At 39.1% G+C, this 6,946-nt stretch overlaps 1 pseudogene; it reads right to left on the bottom strand.

Moving 5' to 3' along the window:
• Window positions 1-4,942: 4,942 nt before the first annotated feature.
• LOC112480979 lies at window positions 4,943-5,061 on the bottom strand (annotated as a pseudogene).
• Window positions 5,062-6,946: the final 1,885 nt, after the last annotated feature.

The raw sequence follows: 6,946 nt of genomic DNA, 5'->3' as shown, positions 1-6,946 counted from the left end.
GGTAGAGGTAGACATTAGTATTGTATCCATTTGACAGAGGAGTAAACCAAAGATTACATAGCTTAAACAAAATTGCTGAAAGACACATAGTTAGTAATTGTTGGTGCTGAGATGTGGACTCAGGCTGTCTAACGCCAAAGACAGAGCTTTTACTCTCTATGAAGGGAGGTCTCTGGTTTTAGGAGTCATAGACTACTGGGAAAGATAATAATCAACTATATAAATATAAACTGGTACGATGTTCCTGAGGGGACATGAAGCAGGGTGTGAGGTCAGAGGACTCTTCTCAGGAGTGATTCTTGACCCTTCCATGGTGAATAGAGTTCACCAGTGCCCAGTACTTACAACAGCTAACTCTTAAACAGCATTACTACATGGTAGGTGCTGTTCAAGTGCTTTGCCTATATTTACTAATTTTATTTTCATAATTTTTGGTAGGAGGTATGGTTTCCATGGAATGAATGAGAAAACTGAGATTAGGACGGTTAAGTGATAAGTTCAAATCACATAATAACAGAATGGCAGAGCCAGGATTCAAAACCAGATTTTTGTTCTAGAATCAGTGCTGTTAACCATTATACTCTACTGCCTCTCAAGAAAGAGTGGTAGGGGTGTTCCAGGCAGAGAAAATAGCCCAAAGGCAGAACATTTGGTGTGGGGTGAGTTAGGCAATGACAAAAGATGAGCCCTGTTATGGTCTGAATTGTGTCCCCCTAAAAACTCACACATTGATGTCTTAATCCTCAGTACCTGAGAACATAATAGTATTTGCAGGTAGGGCTTTTAAAGAGGCAATTAAGTCAAAATGAGGTTATTAGAGTTCTAATATGGATATCTTTGTAAGAAAAAATTAAGATACAGAGAGAAGATGGCTATCTATAAGCCAAGGAAAGAGACCTGGAACAGATCCTTCTCCCCAGGCTCTCAGAAGAAACCAATCCTGGGGATACCTTGATCTTAGACTTCTAGCGTCCAGACTGTGAGACAATAAACTGCTGTTTGAAGCCATCCTGGATGTGGTACTTCATTATGGCAGCCCTGAAAATATAAGCCCACAGGAGTAGGTAGGGCCAGATCAAACTGGTCCTTGGTCTTAGAGGCATTATGAATGGACCAGTGGGTTTTCAGTGGCAGTGTCATATGATCCACCTACCATTTTGTATGTCTTGCTCTGGAAGCAGTGTGAAGAGTAAGACTTGAGGCTTGGTGGAGTTCACCTGGATGGCCAGGAAGAGGATAATGAAAACCTCATCCAAGTCAGGAATGGGATGGATGAGATGGATGCAGAAATCACCAAGAGGGAGACAGCTACCCACTTCTTCTCCACACCCCCCGCTCTTGTCTCTAAAGCCATCTCCAATTCCCCATCAGCTCTTGAACATGCCATGTGCCCCCCATCCATCTCCACCCTCCATGCCTGTATATCTTTATATATATCGCCCTGAGCTGCCTCGCATTTAATGCTTCAAGACCCACTCCAGGGGGCAACTCCCCTATGACAGTATCTCCAGTTCAATTTGACCTTTCTTCTTTGCTTCCATAGCATCACGTGCACATCGCAATTATGATTCTCACTCTCTAGCTCTGTGATTATCTGTTCCATGCCTGTCTCTTTTGTTAAACGACAAGCTCCTTGAGAGAAGGTCTAGCACACTGACAATCAGAAGCGCTCAACAGATGTTGAATAAATGAAAACACAAAGCCTTTTAAACAGATACCAAAAAACCCCATAGCAATTTAAAAGAAAAGTAGATTTTGGTCCTGCATGGTTTATAAGAAAGTATATCATAAATCAGGCATTTGGGAAGATATGGACTATAGAAATATGACACATGTACCTGTCTGACCGATAGCCTTGTCCTTTTTTTTCAGGGTATATAGGAACGCTGGGAAAATGTAATATGCCAACTGTTCTAGTGGGCTTTAGGAAAAACCACGTTGGAGATGGCATAGGTGCAGGAGGTCCCCAACCCCCAGCCAAGGACCAGTACTGATCCATGGCCTGTAGGAACCGGGCCACGCAGTACAAGGTGAGTCGCAGGCGATCAAGTGATGCCTCATCTGTATTTGCAGCCTCTCCCCTGTGCTAGCATCACTGCCTCAGCTCCACTTCAGAACATCGAGCATTAGATTTTCATAGGAGCACTGGTCCCTGGTGCCAAAAAGGTTGGGGACCGCTGGCATAGGGGATTCAACATGATTAAGAAAGGGTGATAAATGGGTTGAATAATCCTAATGGCCAGTGGTCTCTAATAGTTCTTCCCCCCCTGCCCCACCCCCTTGCATAATTTGCTGTGTTGGCTTTGGTTTTTAAACTCACATTTAGTAAAGTACCTAAAATTGGCAAAATGACGGTTGCCTCAGTAGCCTTCAGATCCATCAGAATGTCGTGGTTATAGATCTCATTTTTAACTTAAAGGAAAGGAAACAAGAGTAATTTTCTTTAGTCGGAATTAAGATGTGATCACATTCACCTCTATATTGTCTTCTTAGGTAGAGAAAGTAAGTGGCTCAAATATGTTTGGTTTTCAAGGCATCTCTCTCCTGAATATTTTTCTCTGAAGTTCAATTTTGTTTGTGGGTTACATGAGCATTTTACTTTAGGTTTGATAGCATGAAACCTAGAGTTTAAGTGGAAGAGGTGATTTTTAATTTTTGGCAGAAATTCTTGATAAAGCAGGCATCCTTAGAGAAACCTTTGGATGTCAGGTAGTGGAAGTGATGCTTATAGATGCCCTGTTTAGAAAGATGATGCTACTGACCTGTATTAGTTCCCTAGGGCTGCCATACGAAATTACCCATAAACACGGTAGTTAAAGCAGCAGAAAGTTATTTTTAGCGTTCTAGAGGCTAGAACCATAAATCAAGATGTTAGCAGGGCCACACTTTCCCCAAGGACTCCAGGGGAAATTCTATTCACTGTCTCTTCCAGCTTCTGGTGGCTCTGGTTGTTCTATGGCTTGCACCTGCATAACTCCAATCTCTGCCTCCATCTTTGCCTGGTCTTCTCTCTATGCCTATCCGCTGTGTGTCTCTTACAAGGACACTTGTCATTGGACTTAGGGCCCATCTGGATAATCCAGAGTGATCTCATCTTCGGGTCTCTAACTTAATTATATCTGCAAAAACTCTTTTTTGAAATAAGGTCACATTCACAGGTTCTAAGGAATAGAATGTGGACATCTCATTTGGGGACCACATTTAACCCACTATATGATCCACGGTCAGAAAGGCCTGAAGGTAGCAAAGGAGCTTTCCTAGGAGTGGCAATGGATTTATATTAATGACTCCTCAACCCTGAAAATAAAGTTAACAATTGGCACACCAATCAGCCTAACTCAGAGGTGAAAGCAGGGATTACAAACGAAAAGCCAGCTCTAGTCAAAAATGTATTCTGACTGCCTTCCACAATGCTTTAACATGTTGTAGTTAATTGAGTATATGAAAAATTGGAATATTTTTACATAGAAGTCTGACGTTTCTGGCTTTTCTTGTAAAGTCAGATCTAACAATGTTGGGCCCATATTTCCTTTCAATAACAAGGCTGCAACCTGGCTCGCAGCTGCTCCTTTAGATGGAGACTGAACTCTATTTGCCACAGCCCTCACCACTCCCTGTTGTTCACTGCAGTCCCACTTTACTCATTGGAATTACGTGCTTGGCTCCTGAATTTTTGAGTTGGCAACCTCTGGTCCACAGGCATGTTATTAAGGCCAGCTAACCGCTCAGGCAGAAGTTCAAGCAATGACCCTGATTCACTCTAACCATGGAGCTAAACTCTGAAAATTGTTGTCAAAAGTTTGTGTAGACAAGAATGAGCCATTTTAGATTTGCCCAACGTAGCCATTGGCAGCCAAGACTCATAATTTAAAGATCTACAACTCTGTTACTATGACATAGATCCTACATTTTAATAGTCTAACTTCTTTCAGGCCTGGCCTTGTGTAAACACAATTTATAATCTTGAGTTTTGCAGGACCAACTTAACTCCAGAAGACATTGCTTATTGCTTTATGGACCAAATATTTTATCTGTTTTAAATATACTATAAATATTATACAACATGCTGAATATTTTTCTTCTTTTGGTAAGCGTACATCTACAGAGTTTAACGGAGTTAAATCTCCTAGCACTTCATTACTTAGAACATTTTCTCAGGACACACAGGAAGACAAGTGAAAAGAAAATTCTCTTTTCAGCAGAAGTAGTTTTAACAGCTATCCACTTTTTATTTTATATTTCAGTACAGATCATAAAAGGTTGGGAATGGTCTTGAAACACTGAGATTCATAGAGACCTTCGCCATGCAAGGCTAACCCATTATTTGCAATTAGCTGACAGTTGGCAATGAATAATTAAAGAAAGTGACCTAGCTAGTGTTCCTATTGAGGTATTTTCTCTGGGATTAACTGTTCTTGCACAAACTTCCCCATGCCATTCTCAATTTTAAAAACAACATAATTTCTGTCTGTAACAGGAAGATATATTTTCATGTGTCCTAGTCTTTTGAATAAAATAAAAATTCCTTCTTATATTTTGTGCGTCTTTAAATACATTCCAATACTATAATTCAGAATTCTTTTAAAATTTTTCACACACACACACACACACACACAGATTTTCTAATGGGTCAAAACCGTAATACTTGTCTTCATTAACAGTGAATACCAAATTGACTTATCAGAGACAATCTAGGTGAAATGACTTAAGTGGCAAATTGAACACAGGGTATACATGAAGCCATCACTTTTTAAAACTTTGACCAAAGTAAATTCCACAGAAAATAGGAACGTGAATGGCAAGACTGAATTTTAGCTACTAAAAAGGCGCGTGTTTTAGGGTGCCAATAAAGATAATTTCTTTTTAGTATATATAAGGTACAGAAAGAGATAATCACCTTAAGAATGATTAAATAACTTTTTAAAATTTTTTAAACTTTTTACGCCTATAGTACCCTGTCTTTCTAGGTAGTCTCCCATCCAAGTACTAACGGGGCCCGACCCTGCTTAGCTTCTGAGATCAGACGAGATCAGGCATGTTCAGGGTGGCTTGGCAGTGGACTAAATAGCATCTTTTCAAAGGGACATCTCACTGCATACTTCATTAATGATGCAACAAGGAGCTTAGCTGCCCACTTAGATAATTCAACAGAGCAATTCTACCCATTTCATTGAAAACACTTTGGAAGAAATTATTCTAAGGAGAAACTCACTTTACACCATTTATATACGATATGAAAGAGCTGAAAAGTAGAAGGTTATCACTGATTCTCTGAAGACTACCTCCAGCAGAATTACTGTGAATGTTTACTGAAGATCATGGAAACATGGCTTAAACTGAGCAGCAGGCAGCCTGAAGAAAGGAAACATGAATTAGCTAGACCTGCTAGCTGTAACCTCCAGCCTTGACATCTGTCACTGGTTTTTGTGAATAATGAATTTCGTTCCTATAAATTACTTTGAAATAGTTGTAGTCAAAGAGTAATTAGTGATGATAAATAGCTATATCAGAGGATATTGCTGCTCAATCAATCTTCATTTTTCAAAGTGTTACTTCTTTATAGAGAAAATAGACATGGCCATTAACTGCTGGCAAGGCAAGGTTGACTAAGCAGAGATTGATAATAAAATAATTTACAAAATGTGTATTTCATTACATATAGGTCATAAGCTTATAACTTTTTCATTCATTTCTGCTAGTAACAAAATAATCTTGAGTCATAAGCTCCGACATTTAAAAATTGTCCTCACAGAGTTTAATCTCAAAATAAGTTGGTTTTTAAAATGTCTTCATTAGTAATTTTTTCAGTCTTTAAGCTACAATAACCACTATTATGGCCTCTATTGATATTGCATGTATTTAACAATTGTCTAATGAATACCTATTACTGTGGCGAGCTCAGGGAAGAGGAGGTGAAACTAATATGACACAATCTCAGCCCCAGATAGCTTGGGATCTAGTTATGGTGGTGAAACAGACCAAGGGAGAAGCATTCGAAAAACAATGTAAGAAACTGACTATAGAGCAGAAGGACTGTCGCAAACAGCTAACGTGAGGATAAGATGAGGTGGATAGACGTGTGAAATGTCAATATAGTGCACAGAAGGGGAGGAAGGAAGTGGGATGCAGGTCCAAGAAATTTAGCAATGAAATAGCTAGATTTGATGAAGAGCACAGTGGTTGACCATATGGACTGAAAAGCAGTCTACTTGGGAAGGTAATTAAACATCTCCAAGCACCAGTTTCCTCACATGTAAAATGGGAATAAAATAGTCACTATCTCATAGGGTTGTTCTGAGGGCTGAATGAGACAGCCAACATATCGTGATTAGTGTGATTAGCCTGGTGTCTGTGCCACCCTGGCAATTATTATATTCTTAACTATATTTTCCCTAATTGTAACAATAGTTCTAAAATGTCTTCAATTTCTAAAATAATTTAATTTACTTTATGATACATATTGTAAATAAGTGCCATACAAAATATAATTAGATATGTTGACATTTTCTTCTCTAATTGTAGCATAAAAATGCCTGCTTGGACCCATTTATGCTTCTTGTTTCTATAAATGTTTATAAGTTGAATTCCTAGAAAAGCCCTCTTATGAATCATTACTACATGAAAAAATTAAAATTTGAATGCATACTTGAATTGACAGTTACTGAGTTTGGCCTGGCCCCAGTTTTGCAGATTGATAAATCAACAGCCTTTCGGCCCATCTGTGTGGTTTCACTTATTTTTTCCTCTCTTCTCTTTGCTGTCTTTCCCCTGAGATTTGAAGGCCCATGATGTGAGCAATTTTCCAAATTTATGACATCTTTCCAGCACAAATCACTGTCCCTAGAGACTAGTAACTAGCCTCAGTTGCTACATATGTAAAAGAATCCTTTAACAACACCTTTCTAAAGTGATAGGACACAGAGCAGTTTCGACTTTGGCACAGATA

This window comes from Pteropus alecto, unplaced genomic scaffold (assembly GCF_000325575.1).
Source record: "Pteropus alecto unplaced genomic scaffold, ASM32557v1 scaffold20, whole genome shotgun sequence".
NCBI lineage: Eukaryota > Metazoa > Chordata > Mammalia > Chiroptera > Pteropodidae > Pteropus > Pteropus alecto.
This window is presented reverse-complemented; position numbering and strand designations above follow the sequence as displayed.